The following is a 15,615-nucleotide window of genomic DNA, read 5'->3' on the forward strand; positions in this document are numbered from 1 at the left end:
CACACAGACACGCCAGGTCTATGAATGGGTTTGGAGAAACAGCGTATGCAGGCGTAATGTCAGTGCGACGTGAATTGTGGTTGTGGTGCTGACCACCTAATTTTACAAGAAAGCAATAAACACTACATTTGTATTCCTATTATACAGGCGTCATATCAGATTAACGTCTGGGGTTCCAGGATTGGCTCCGCTTTTAGAGCAGTAATAAACATAACATTTGTATTCCTATGATTCAGCAAGCTATATTTTAGCGTTGCTCGACCCCGGAGGAGTACATTAACTAAAGTTAGGTATTATATTCACATGATTACATCATAAAGTTCACTTAGTTTCGATAATACTGACGTCTGTACTCTAACGTGAGGGCTGACGTTACGTCCCATCATAAGTTACCCTTTAAACGCCAGCGTTGTTGACGGGCCTGGTAAGCCTACGATGTGCATACAGCTACTACCCGTACAAAAACACGTCGATCCACCTCATAACGCTTGGTTCATGGCCATAAAATGCAGCATAGAAGTATTCGCTGATCGCTTCGCATGAAACGATTCTCATAACGCGTGGGATCTGCCGAATGTTTTATACATTGTAAGGGAAGAGAACAGAGACAACGCCCGTACGATAGGCCGGCTGTTCTATTATGTTCAGTGCCGCGTAAGCCCGAGACCCAGAACCCAGTTCGGCTTCAATGATCATATTCGGCCACACTGCGTCGGTTCGTTTCATACAAAAACACACACAAAACGCGACTTGTCAGTTTTGCCGAAGCTCACTTTTCTTCAGACGAGATACTTGCACAGAAAAATTGTTTTTCCCTCGTTTGTCCGCACTCGTTTCACAGCACGGATAACCTACACGCCACGTGTTCTCACCCAGCCTTTCAGTGATGATGAAAGGTCCTTCATACTTCGGGTAAAGCTTTTTGCCCGGCGATTGCGCGCATCGTTGTACCCACACCTCGTCTCCGACCTTGTACTGCGGCCCTGGTAGGTGACGGCGGTCATAGTACCGTTTCTGTGCCTCTTGCGCGTTTGCAGCTGTCTTGCGTGCCCGGATGACGCGGCAGGCGGTCTGTCGTGAAGCGGTGTGCCCGACATTTAAGGGGGTGCTCAAATTCTTGACGGCCGTCATCTTCAGAATCTGCCCGTAGACAACTTCATAAGGCGAAGTTCCAATGGAAACCTGGAACGCCGTGTTAATCGGGTACGCGGCTGCCTGCAGGTGCTCATCCCAGTCTGCTTCATTTGGTTTCTTGTTGTTGCAGTAAAGAATGAGTCGAGCCAATAGGGTCTGGCTGTACGTCTCCGTTAGGCCGTTCGCTTGTGGATGGTATGCTGAAGTGAACTGATGATCGACACCAGCATTTCGGAGGTACGATCGGAGTTCACGACTTCGGTAAGTGGTTGCCCTGTCTGCAATGATCTTCTTAGGTAGGGCGTGCTTCCATTCAATACGGTCCTTTAGAAATTTGATTACAAAGCCAGCGGCGAGAGAGGGCACCGCAGCAACTTCCACAAACTTCGACAAGTGGTCCACTGCCACTACAATGTATCTGTTCCCTGCGGCTTTAGTTGGTAATGGACCGACGTGATCAATCCCGATGGTGTTGAAAATAGTGTCAGGGAGTGGAATAGGTGTTAGTAGTCCATGTTGGCATCCCGGACGACGCTTATGCTTTTGGCAGACCTCGCAGCTTGCGATGTACAATTGAACGCTTTTCTCCATCCTCGGCCACCAGAAACGTTCCTGGATCTTCCGCAGAGTAGCTCTTCGGCCTACGTGTCCACCTTCCGGGGCATCATGAATGGCGTGCAGGATGGTCGATGGAATCACTAAGAGGTGGCGTTCTTCTTCGTTGCTGGTCCAATGGCGTCGATACAATTTTCTTCCGCGGAGGACAAACTTGGAATTCATCTACGTGTCTTCGAGCGACGTTATGATTGCTGCCAAATCTTTATCGTGGCGCTGAGAGTTCGAAACATCCTGCTGGCGAGAACCAAATCCAGCCTTCTTTGGGTTGTGGTACGCTTTCCTCGCATGGGTTCCGCGATAGCGCATCGGCAACCTGGTTTAGCGCCCCTGCTCGATGCTTCACGTCGTAAGTGTAGTCTAGCAGTCGGATGATCCAGCGGGCGAACTTGTGCTTCAAATGCTGCTTGGCAAGCATCCACGCAATCGCAGCGTTGCCCGTAACCACCGTGAACTTGCGGCCGAACAAGTAGTGACGAAACTTCTCGTCCACGCTCCAGGCAACAGCGAGGTACTCCAACTCGTTCGAGTGCTAATGGCGTTCCGTGTCCGATAACTTGCGGCTGGCGTAAGCTACAACATGTTCAACTCCGTCTGGGTCGCACTGAACAAGGACCGCTCCTAGACCAACCTGGCTTGCATCAGTGTGAACCTCAGTGACCCATTTGACCTTGAAATGACCCAAAACGGGGCACTGTGTGAGACGGTGCTCGAGGGTTTGAAGGGCGGCATCTTCCGAAGGGCCCCACACAGAAGTCGACACTTTCTTGAGCATATTGGTGAGCATATTGGTGAGCTTAAGCATATTTCTTAAGCATATATACGAGTATTTCAAGCACTCCTTAGTTAAGTGGCGCTTCCAAGACTACTTACATCTCTACTCAGAGGATTGCCTTTTTTGCAGTCCATGAAACTACATACAGACGTTTTTTTAGAGGCGAAGCTCTTTAGCCGTGGGTCTGTCCATCCTCCGTTTGTAGGTTTGTTTGGAGTAGCCACCTCTAGTTCGTGAGAAGCGCGCGTTCTGCTATGCAGTAGAAGAAGAAGACGACGTTGACGAGTGAGCTCGCCTGTGTGGCATTCTTTCTTCTTTACTGCGAGCGTTCTGGTATGCAGTAGAAGAAGAAGACGACGTTGACGAGTGACACTCTCGTGCGTGTTCGCCTAGCCGTTCTTTCTTCTTTACTACGTCTCGTGTTTTCAACGACACCCGAAGACAACATTTCAGAAGTAACGCGCCATGAGGCTCCCTCTTGGCACGCTTTCTCTTTAACTCGGAGTCGCCAGATGGAAGACAAGGCTGCGGAACGGAGGGCACGGAAGGCGGCGGCAGCGCGCGCTCGCAGACAGAATCCTGAGGCGAGAGCCCGCGAGGCCGAAGCTGCACGTCGACGCCGCGAAGCAGATTCCGTCGATCGAGCCCGCGAAGCCGAAGCTGCTCGACAAGCTGCATGGCTGCGGCGAGAAGACCATCCGAAGGACGTGTATAGAGCTGGCATTTTCTAATTTCCAGTTGCAACCCGTACAAGAACCTCTGTCCCTTCACTTAACGGACCACAAAGCCGTGATAATGAAGAGACAACGCAAGCCAAGCATCATCTAATTAAGAAAAATAAAAGTTTCATGTTTGTAATATACACACAGTGTTTCTCACTCTCCATATGATGAATGATGGGGCGTTACACAGAACATTCACGGTTTACCGATGATTCTCTCCGGAGCTTCGCCCCACTCATCATCATTCACCACGTGGATATGCTGTGAATATTTGTATTCACAAGACCTTATGACCTGATTGATCAGGTGGCTCTGATGCATTTACGGAACCCTTTCCTGAAGCCGGCTTGCTTTCTAGGTTGGTTAAAGTCTGGTGCCTATTATCTTATCTTGTTTGAAACGCCTTTCGTAAATATTTTGTATAGTACTCAACTAACCATGTGGGTCTGTAATTCTTCAAGTCCTGAGCATCCCCTTCCTATGGATTAAAAAAAATTACAGCATATCCACGGGTGAATGATGAAGAGCTTGGGCAAAGCTCCTGAAGCAATCATGGTTACACCGTGAAATGTTCAGTGGTTTCGCCCAGCAGTAATCAAAGCGATACGCAGCTTTGATTACTGCACGCCATCTAGCGTGCAGGGTGGCGCTGCTTTTTTTCTTTTTTTGCACACATATTGCACACATCTCTATGGGACAGCGCCATCAAGTATATCGTCACCCAACTGCACTTTGCATGCATCTCTATGGGGCAGCGCCATCTATTGAATTATACGGGAAACGCAACGGCGGGGACACGCCGCATGGAGCGACGACCGACCAGGTGATGCTATAAGGAGCTTGACCCCTAAAAACCCACAGTGTCCCTTACACATCCGCCTCAGTAGACTCTAAAGTGAAAGCCACCTTTTTCTTTTTCTTATAAGTGGGCGTACTGAACCTCTCTCATCCCCCTCCGAAAGCTTTCAGCAACTAACGAGATTTTGCAATGCATCCAGCATCAGAGGCATTGCAACGTCACAGTGACGTCATGACTACGTCAGGGTGACGTAACAAATTTTGGAGAACTGTGAGGTCATGATGACGTCATATGGTGTTGTCATCACGTGATAATTTTTTGCATCTTTCGTGCTCACGCCACCGACGTGGGCCGTCGACGCTGGACGCCGAGAGATTTTCCCGTGTGAGGAGGCATCTAAAGATTTCGCCTTAATAAAATGTTCGAAATTTTTCCAGCTCACTGGAACATGAACAATTTTGAGGCAGTAAGTCTAGAGTGTCGCGAGTTTCTTTAATATAAAATTCCCTACATCTTTGATTAAAGCGAAAGTTAAGCCACCTTGTCCGGTCACCTTTCCTCGGGGCATACCTTTTATGGCTTTTCTAACTATATATGTGGTTATATGTGGAAATTCGAGGTCTTATTCCACTTTGATTTCACGTGAGGAGTCATCATTTGTCTGCGAACTGTAAAGTTCTGTGTACAAGTTTTCTCCTCCTTTCTCTATATCATCAAAGTTGCTAATACCTATGTCCTGCTTATGTGAAACACGTGCGTTTTGGTTTTACCGATGCACACTTTACTTTTAAATGTATTTATGCTGCTTCTTTTTCTGCGCCTACCACTACCTCCTGCCCGTTATAATTCCTTATGTCACCGACTTTCTTTTTGCGGACCAGCTTTGTTAGCTCTACGAATGCTATTTCTGATCATGAGTTTCTCCCTTTCATCTGTCGTCGTGTCTGTATTAGTCTTTGTGGTTTGGAAGAGATTATTTCTTGCCTTCCTGCTTCACCTCCAACTTTGATTGCAACTTCAGATATCACTGTAGTTAAAGTTTCGTTGGTTCAGTATACATCGGTATTTTCCATTTCTTTTGAACCATGGTATTTGTTCTCAAGAGTAATTCTAAACTCGTCCGTTTTTATTCTGACTGCTTCTAGGATGGCCTGAATGTTGGCGGTTCAATTTTGCTCTTGTTCACCCCAGGTTAAGGACTATTTGTCCCGTCACTAGCGTCCTATCACTGCACTTTATTTTGGCTTGCGCGTAGACGTCCTTTGCTATCCCTGGATCCCTGCATAATTTAAAGCCTACTTCATTTCTCGTTTCTCCGTTGTGATTTTTGCATGTTCGATTCCTATTGCTATGCATTTGAAAGAAGGTGTTTATTTTGTGGAGTTGATTTCAATCAGCGACTTCTATTAACATATCTCCTGTATACTTTTCCGGAGATGATATCGTAGTTACCTACCGCAACTTCCTGCTTTCTACCTTCTTTTTCATTGAATTCTACCATGACCGTAGTCTTCCGGGCTTCGCACACTGGGCATTGCAAATTCAGTATCCCTATGTATTTGCTTTCAAATATTTCAGAATTTTTTTTCGGATTCTCAAACATAAAGCTAAGCTCCTTTGAGTAATCCCCCTATAAATCAAAATTTTACAGTCTGGCTAATGCGATATATTCAAAACTTTCTTCAAGGCTTCGCAGAAATTTGCGATACTTCATCATCACTACCATCATCGTCATCAGCCTAACAACGCCCATGCAGGGCAAAGTCCTCCTGCATGGTTCTTCAATTAACACGTACCTGTGCTTGCTGTAGCCACGTTATCCCCGCAAACTTTCTAGTATCATTAAGGTCATTGATAAGCACTCTAAGGATGCTCCTCAACGGAGTGGCAACTCTATATATATAGTCTCGAAGCGCACTACATCTCCTGGACAACTCGCACGCTGTCCTTAAATGCCATCATTAACATCGTAGATTACAGTCAACTTCATTTAAAATAATCGAGGTCGAACCGTACTCAGTAACAGTTCGGTGTTTGCGAGCTTCTGGATCTGCGCGGTGAAGGCTCCGATGTGTGCGTGCCTATTAGCCGCCCTGTCACTGCTTCTTTCCTTCTCCATCATTTTCCTGCACTATCCCCTCCCCCTGTGCAGGGTAGCAAACCGTGTGCAACTTCGTTAAACTCCCTGCCTATCGTTTACCTTGATCTCTCTCTCTCTCTCTACCAGCCAGACGTTTCGCCTCAACCTGCCGTGCTTGTCACCACATTGAGATAGAAATAATGCCGCAGTTACATGCGATATTTTATTGCCCGAGAGTTGTAGTTGACGAACCAGATGTCGCCCATTAATAAAGAACCACGACAAAGGCGAAAGAGAAAGCAGAGGTGTTGTTAGAAGGTATATATATATATATATATATATATATATATATATATATATATATATATATATATATATATATATATATATATATATATATATATATAGAGAGAGAGAGAGAGAGAGAGAGAGAGAGAGAGAGAGAGAGAGAGAAGGCGTCACGCGCGTTATTCGAAGGTAGCCGGTTGAGTCCTTGCCGTCGGCGAGTCATCTTCTTTTCCCCTGCACTTCTTTCATATTTATATCCTAAGTACTACAAATAACACCCCTACACTTTCCTTGGCACTATTGTCTGTTCTTTCGCATTATTATTCTGCCTAACATTATTAATTATTATTATTCTGCATTATTATTCTGCCTAACAAAGAAAAACGAGCCCTTAAACGTCCAATTCTTTCCTTTATTCATAGCGAGGGTCTCGGTTCTGGCAGACTTGATGCATTCGGGTAGTATGCGAGGTATTATTGGTCAGCCGCCAGCTCGTAAAAAAACCACGTGCTACGTGACGCCTACAGGCAGAAAAAAATTGTTTCACACTCGCCGCCACGGCTGCGATCGGCGCTGACTAACACTCCAAGATTTAAATGCACATATATACCCCATAAAGTGGACGAGAGGATGACCGCCGCCCGGGCCCTCTGCGTGGCAGTCGAGTATTATGCGTGCGCTTAATTCAGTAAAACCATGTGCAGTATTCTACCACAAAGCCAGGCCGACGCTTGAAACTCATTTGCAAAAAGATCCTATATGGGCAAGGAATCGCATTAACCTGTGTAATATAACGTGGCAGAAGTGTAAAAGAACAACCAGCCCTTACACAATGCTACTTGCGCAACGAGTGTGTAGTTTAATGCTTCCTAGCCACTGCAAAGTGCTCAGTCATAATTCTTCATCGACATCAGCAGTATGCAACATATAAAAAAGTGAACATAATACTTAAAGATGTGCACGGAGTTATCGCGCCTATCCGCAGAAAAATCAATATTGATGTAGTGGGTGCTGTCCTACTTCGCAAAAACTATGATTTATGGCGTAGTCGACACCTTGCGGACAGTCAAACCTTCAAGCACAGTTGTCCTTTTCCCAACACAAAGCTGCCCTCAGAATTCGTATTAGGCAGTATCGTAATCGTTGCTGAATTTATTTATTCTGCATTTGGGCCCCAAACTGGGTGGGCGGCCCCATTTGTTTTGTTTGCAGTAGTGCAGTGCATTCAAAGTTTTATTACGATAGCAATTATATTGACGCTTTCGGCGGGTTTTTGCCGTCGCCGTCATGTCCCGGATATGTATATATATAAATAAAAGCGACAAATAAAAATAGTTCAGAAGAACAAGATTCCTAAACGCTCGACCAGGGTTTCGAACCTGCGACCCTTCGCTCCGCAGCTCGCTGCCTTAGACAATTACGCCATGCCTCATTCGTTCTCCAGAATACTAACGGCAGAATACAAACGCACGCGGCGTTGGGTGAAACGCTCGGGATGCCACACGTGGCGAAATTGAATTTATGCGAGACGCGGGCCATGTTGCATGGATGTCTGCCCTTCGTTTGCTTCGTATCGCTGGCGACCCAGATTACTTTTCAATTTTGGTGTTGCAGCGCCAGGGAAAAAGGAGAGCGTCCCGTGGCTCCTAGTGGCGTGAGGTAGTGGGCACGCTGTGGCTCTTGTAGACTTATGCTACAGGAGGGGAGAAACGAGACAGCTGAACCAGAATCACAGTATATATGCTACACCGCGACCACAATCCTTACGCTTACATTACTATGCAAACGCACAAGACACCCACTCCACGAAGAACAGAAACGTACTACACAAGCGCTGACTAACAACTGCTTTATTTTTTCATACGCCAATGGATATATAAGCCCAAGGCCAACTTACCGCACGTCCGCACAAAAAATATCTCTAAACCCAAACGTGTAACAACGATGATTGTGTATTAGATATGCCAAGACATGAAATCATGTTCAGATGGGTGCAGGGACAAAGAAGCAAAGAAGAAGTAAGAAGGACAAAGAAGTGCGTTTACGCTGTAATTTTAGCCTCGGGAATGTGTACCAACTTGAGGCAAATGAAGGTTTATCTTAGTGACCAGGGCGGGGGGGGGGGGGTATCGACACCCGCAGGGAACGCGAGCCGTGGCTTCACATGCCACTGCCAAGTGCCGTCTTTATTTTTTTCTCTTAAAGTCGCGCGCCCAACGGTTTTGTTTGCCGCCCAAAAGGAAGACGCTGCAGGGTCTTGGGACAGCGGGAGCGCAATAGTCCGAGAGTGGCTTGCGTTCTCCACGTGCGTCCTGGCGGCTCGCAAATTTCTTGGGTCCCCAATTCTAAAACTGTCAAGCGTCTCACCGGAGTTGGGATGTGCGCCTTCGACTTGTACTTTGACATACAGGGCGTGGGCGACCATGCTCGCGCGATTATCTCTTGAGGGGGAGTTTTGTATGTCTTGTGCTTTCACCGCAAAAGTTTGCGTTGAAGCTACAGGCACCGTCCAGGCGCTGCGTTGCTCACACTGCCCCGTCCCAAGTCCGCTGACATTGACCGTCAGGGGGCACGCAGAAAACAGATGCGCGCACGCGTCCCCCGTCTAGCCCGGCCACAATCCGACCACTCATGCATGGAGGAAGACGCGCGCATCGTGTTCTATATTGAACGACCTCGTCTCATTATTGCTTTTTTCATCCGCTAGGCTTTGTTTTCTGGCGCTGCAGTCGCACTGAAAAGCTCGACTGTACGGTGCCTATAGACCACACGAAGGTCACTTCTGCTCGCTGCAGCGGCCGCGTTAGCCAAAGAAGTGATCTGCTAGCTTGAAGAGCCAAAGTAGAGGTTAGCTGAAGTAACAACTGGGGCAATTCGCGCTCGTCCTATGTGTACCTGTTATTTCTTTTCGTGCGTCCTTCGTTGTGCTCGAGCAGTGCGCTGCAAGTTTTGAGCTGTGACAGTTGTTAGCTCGCACTCGCCTTGCGTTCTTTTTTCCTGCATCTTTTGTGCTTGAGTAGCGCGCAGCAAGTTTCTAGCTGCTTGCCGTGTTTCCTTGAGGCGAAACTGACATTTTTCACAAGTTTGATTAGAGTAGCAAGAAGGTCTTGTTATGATATATATATATATATATATATGTATATATATATATATATATATATATATATATATATATATATATATATATATATATATATATATATATATATATATATATATATATTGTTAAGCGGTTTATTGGACGGGACTCGGCGACAATTCGCTATGGCGACAGTCCACGCCAAAGCACGGGCTCCGAGAGCGAGCGGCGTTTACAAGAGGACGACCCACTAGGAGCCGCTGGAGAACGCAGCCGTTTAAGAGTACCAATTGCTTCGCCACAATTACCCCGGGTACGGAAAGGGAGCCGTCCGGCGACCTAACAGCTCGTCACTATGAGTGGGTCATAGTAGGCCTTGAGGCGCTCCACGTTGACTATGTCGCGCCCTCGACGGCGCATTTCCGAAGCTGCTTCGATGGGTTCGATCAAGTAGTTGACCGGGGATGTGCGCTCGACGACCCGGTATGGGCCTTCGTATTTCGGCAGCAGTTTTGAAGAGAGGCCACTTGCAGTGGTAGGGACCGAGAGCCATACGAGCGCTCCAGGGAGGAACGTGGGCTCAGACGTGGTGGTGCCGTCGCGAATGCTCTTCTGCAGCTCTTGTTCCTGCGTCGTAAATGTCTTGGCAAGCTCGCGACACTCTTCAGCAAGCCTGGCTGTGTCAGAAATAGGCGCACACTCAGATGGATCCGGCTTGTATGGAAGTATCGTGTCGATGGTGTGCGACGGGTGCCTTCCGTACAGTAAGAAAAAGGGTGAAAAACCAGCAGTGCTCTGAGGGGCGGTATTATAGGCGTAGGTGACGAATGGCAGAATGGCGTCCCAATTGGTGTGATCAGCGGCGACGTACATTGACAGCATGTCGCCGAGCGTGCGGTTAAAGCGTTCAGTTAGGCCATTCGTCTGCGGGTGGTAAGCAGTAGTTTTGCGGTGAACAGCATGGCACTCTTTCAGAATGGCTTCCACGACTTCCGATAAGAAGACACGGCCTCGATCGCTGAGAAGCTCTTGGGGTGGACCGTGACGCAGTATGAATCTGTGTAGTAGGAAGGAGGCAACATCGCGCGCTGTAGCCGCTGGGAGGGCGGCGGTTTCGGCGTATCGCGTTAGATGGTCAACAGCGACGATGGCCCAGCGGTTACCAGCCGAAGTCAGAGGAAGGGGTCCATACAAATCGATGCCCACACGCCCAAACGGACGGTTAGGGCAAGGTAATGGTTGTAGACCTGCTGGCGACACGTGCGTTGCAGGTTTTCGGCGTTGGCAATCGAGGCAGGAGCGCACGAACTTCTGCACGTAGCGGTGCATCCCACGCCAGAAGTATCGTTGTCGTATGCGGTGGTAAGTTTTGGATACCCCAGAGTGCGCGCATTGCGGGTCAGAGTGGAAGGCTTCGCATATTTCAGAACGCAGACTGCGGGGTATTACTAGTAGCCACTGGCGGCCGTCGGCGTTGTAATTGCGTCGGTGCAGGAGGTCGTCACGAACGGCGAAATGGTGGGCTTGACGACGCAACGCGCGAGTGGATGGTGTTGCCGACGGATCAGTGAGCAAGTCGATCAGCGAGGTGATCCATTTATCCTTGCGCTGTTCGGTAGCGATGGTGTGAACGTTGATTGAAGCAACAGCCATGTGAGATACTGAGCAGGGGGCATTGTCGTCAGGCAAGGGAGAGCGCGAGAGGGCGTCGGCGTCAGCATGCTGGCGTCCGTTGCGGTACAGCACGCGGATGTCGTAGTCCTGCAGGCGAAGTGCCCAGCGGGCGAGACGGCCTGAGGGATCCTTCAATGACGACAGCCAGCATAGTGCATGATGGTCGGTGACGACATCAAATGGGCGACCATACAAATAAGGTCGAAACTTTGTAAGGGCCCATATGATCGCCAGGCACTCTTTTTCCGTGACTGAGTAATTGGTCTCGGCTCTGGTAAGCGTACGGCTTGCGTATGCCACGACATATTCGGGGAACCCTGGTTTGCGCTGCGCAAGGACAGCGCCGAGGCCTACACCGCTGGCGTCCGTGTGTACCTCCGTTGGGGCCGTAGGATCGTAGTGGCGTAGGATGGGAGGAGACGTCAACAAACGACGGAGCTTTGCGAACGCGTCGTCACACTCGGACGACCACGAATTTAGGGGTCCGTTACTTCCAAGGAGCTTCGTCAGCGGCGATATGATGGTGGCAAAGTTTCGTATGAAGCGTCGAAAGTACGAACACAGTCCTACGAAACTGCGCAGTTCTTTTACGGTCGTAGGTTTGGGAAATTCGGCCACGGCCCGAAGCTTGGCCGGATCAGGAAGGATTCCGTCCTTGGAGACGGCGTAGCCGAGGATTGTCAGCTGCCGTGCTGCAAATCGGCACTTCTTCAGATTCAGTTGGAGGCCGGCGTTGCGCAAACGCGTCAAAACACGCCGCAGACGTTGGAGATGCGTGGAGAAGTCCGGAGCGAAAAACACGACGTTGTCGAGGTAACACAAGCACGTGTGCCATTTCAAGTTGCGCAGAACGGTGTCCATCATGCGCTCGAAGGTCGCGGGAGCATTACACAGACCAAACGGCATGACGTTGAACTCGTACAAGCCGTCGGGCGTGACAAAGGCTGTCTTCGGTCGAGCGTCATCCGCCATGGGTACTTGCCAGTACCCCGAGCGCAAATCAAGAGACGAAAAGAATTCGGCTCCTTGCAGGCTGTCAATCGCGTCGTCGATTCGCGGCAGCGGATAAACATCCTTGCGAGTGATCTTGTTGAGCCGTCGGTAGTCCACACAGAACCGCACGGAACCGTCCTTCTTCGCAACGAGAACAACGGGAGAGGCCCATGGGCTGTCCGAGGGTCGAATAACGTCGCGTCGAAGCATATCGTCCACTTGCTCGTTAATGACCCGGCGTTCTGCGGGAGACACGCGATATGGACGTTGCCGCAGTGGTGGTTGGGCGCCGGTGTCGATGCGATGCGTAACAGCGGAAGTGCGGCCGAGAGAAGTTTGCCCGACATCGAAAGAAGAACGAAATTCTTCCAGCAGGCACAGAAGTTGGGAACGCTGGACCGATGTGAGGTCGTCAGCAATGGAGGACCTAAACACATCAGCAGGTGACGAATCGGACGCGGAAACAGCACTGAGCGTACCGGCACTGGGACAGTGCGTGTCATCGGGGGCGTCCATAACTTGTGCGTCTTCGAGGGGTTCCACTCTGCCAAGACATTCCCCTCGCACCAACGTAACAATGTATGGAGATGGGTTGTTAACAAAAATAGCGGTGCTTCCCTGAGTGACTTGGACGGTCGCGAAAGGTACCAGCAAGCCTCTCCTTGTGCAAACGTGGTCAGATGGCGAAATGAGCGCAATGGTGTCTGAGAGACCGGCGCAGTCGACTGACACAGCCGTCGACGAGTTTGGAGGCACTATGGTATCGTCTTTGACGAGGATCTTGCTCGATACCGATGAAGTGTGTGCCGTTGTCAGATCTTAGAACGGGGAGAGTTCGATTTCGGCTTGTGCGCAATGAATTACGGCGTCGTGGCGGGAGAAAAAATACCATCCCAGGATGACGTCGTGAGAGCATGCAGCAATTATAATGAACTCGACGTCGTACAAAACGTCCTGAATGACGACGCGAGCTCTGCATATTGCTGTAGGATGAATACTCTAGGAGCTCGCTGTACGTAGAGACATCCCAGAAAGTGGCGTCCTCACTTTTCGCAGTAATCGGCTCAATTTTTGGTCCATAACGGATACGGCGGCTCCCGTGTCGACAAGGGCAGATGCGGGAACACCGTCAACAAACACGTCTATCACGTTCGATGGGCTTCGCTGAGGGCTTTCGCAGTTCGATAGCGTCGCAGCCCTTGCCTCCTGGACTGCGACGACTAGTTTTCCTGGTCGCGAGCGACCGGACGTGGGCGCATCGGAGACAGTGAGCGACGTCGTGGAGACGGAGAGGGCCGAGTAGATGGAGCTTGGCGTGACGTCGGCGACAGAGGCGTAGCTGGGGCGTAAAATGTGCGGTTTGACGGGCTGGTGGCGGGCGACACGACTTGAGGCGGTTGGACGCGATTGCAGTAACGCGCCACGTGGCCGGCGTAACCGCATGCGAAGCATATGGGGCGGTTGTCAGGTGTGCGCCATCGGTTTCTGGAGCAGGGCCCGCCCATGGCGCAGAACGTGATTCACGGGATGGCGACTGATATGACTGCATCGTTGGCTGCAGTCGTGGCCTCTGCATGACGTCGGCGTAGGTAGCCGGCACAGCCGCTTCGAAGGACTGATGTCTAGGGGCGGCTTCGGCGTAACTGAGTGGTGCAGGAGCTGAATGGTGCTGGTGGTACTGAGGCATGACCTCCGCGATTTCCTGCTCAATCGCTCGACGGAGGGGGGGGGAGAAGAGTGGTTGACGGCTGTTGAACGTACTGAGGTTGAGCAAAGTCTAGCAGCGAGAACTGGCGCGCCATTTCCTCGCGCACGAATGACTTCACCTCTGCAAGCAAGGCGGAGTGGTCGGATATGGTCGACAAGCCAGCGAGCTCGGCGTCGCGGGATGGAGAGCGACGGGCCATCGACCGCTACCGGCGCAGCTCCTCGTAGCTCTGGCAGAGCGTAATGACCTCGGCCACTGTGCTGGGGTTTTTGGCGAGCAGCATCGTGAAGGCATCGTCGTCGATGCCTTTCATAATGTGCCTCATCTTGTCAGATTCCGACATGGTGGCGTCGGCTTTCTTACACAAATCGAGGATGTCTTCAATGTAGCTGGTCAAGGTTTCGCCGGCCTGCTGAGCTCGTTCTCGCAAACGCTGTTCGGCCTGCAGCTTACGAACGGCAGGGCGGCCAAACACGTTGATGATGGCGGTCTTGAATTCGGACCACGTCGTAAAATCGGATGCGTGGTTGTTGTACCACAGGCCGGCCACACCCGCGAGGTAGAAAACCAAGTTGGTCAATTTTCCCGCCTCGTCCCATTTATTGGGGACACTCACGCGTTCATAGATCGCGAGCCAGTCCTCCACGTCGGTGCCATCTGCGCCAGTGAAGACTGGGGGGTCGCGGATACGAGGGACACCGGGGCATGAGGTCGGTGTAGGCGGAGGCGTCTGCTGGGCGGCGTCTTGAGGCATGGTAGCTGGTAGGGTACGGGATCGAAGCTCCAGAGGCATCGAATGGGAGCACAGCACTCTCCACCAATTTGTTAAGCGGTTTATTGGACGGGACTCGGCGACAATTCGCTATGGCGACAGTCCAGGCCAAAGCACGGGCTCCGAGAGCGAGCGGCGTTTACAAGAGGACGACCCACTAGGAGCCGCTGGAGAACGCAGCCGTTTAACAGTACCAATTGCTTCGCCACAATATATATATATATATATATATATATATATATATATATATATATATATATATATATATATATATATATGTATATATATATATATATATATATATATATATATATATATATATATATATATATGTGCAGTTCGAAATCGATTTAGAGCGGTGATCATCGCGCTGGCCTTCTTTAGTTCAATTGGGAAACTCGTAAAATTGACGATGGGTATTTTTTGTCCTTAGAAATCTAAAATTGCAACGGAGTATCAATGGAAAGCTACCGCCGCACTTCATGTACCACTAACACAGTACCCGTGGGCAGCCCGGACATGGAGCCTCCCATATGCTCAGCCGATACCGGCGCGGTAGACGGACACTTGAAGCAATGACAAGCTGGACGAGGAGAACAAATACAGTGATTTCGCGAGCAGGCAGTACATGAAAGTTAACCATTAAATAACGAGAGCAACCGCCGTGTTCTTGTGGATGCATTTACAGGGACAACAAATCACCACTAATCCTAGCGCCACTCGGTGTCTAGAAGAGCTACCAATGACCAAGTCCATTCCTCCGTGCATGTGCGCGTCGCGCAGCCCCGTCAAATGAACCTAGGACCATGACTAGGGCACCTAGATGTTTTGACGCGGTAACGTTACAGCCCACGCCCTAAGAACAACCCGTGTGTGTCATAATTAAAAAACAAATCAGCGCATTTTTTTTTCATTTATTTCCGGAAAAACATCGTAAAATCGAGCATGGGACCACGATACCTCTGTCAATTCGAGT

At 49.7% G+C, this 15,615-nt stretch overlaps 2 protein-coding genes across 3 annotated transcripts in view; both read left to right on the top strand.

The window, feature by feature from the left end:
• LOC119390743 (uncharacterized) overlaps window positions 1-15,615 on the top strand; it is a 490,304-nt gene that overhangs the window by 109,589 nt on the left and 365,100 nt on the right. The window lies entirely within an intron of this gene.
• The window catches only part of LOC119390742 (uncharacterized), a 356,206-nt gene that overhangs the window by 979 nt on the left and 339,612 nt on the right, over window positions 1-15,615 (top strand). The gene's annotated exons all lie outside the window — the stretch shown is intronic.

This window comes from Rhipicephalus sanguineus, chromosome 4 (genome assembly GCF_013339695.2).
Source record: "Rhipicephalus sanguineus isolate Rsan-2018 chromosome 4, BIME_Rsan_1.4, whole genome shotgun sequence".
NCBI classification, from domain to species: domain Eukaryota; kingdom Metazoa; phylum Arthropoda; class Arachnida; order Ixodida; family Ixodidae; genus Rhipicephalus; species Rhipicephalus sanguineus.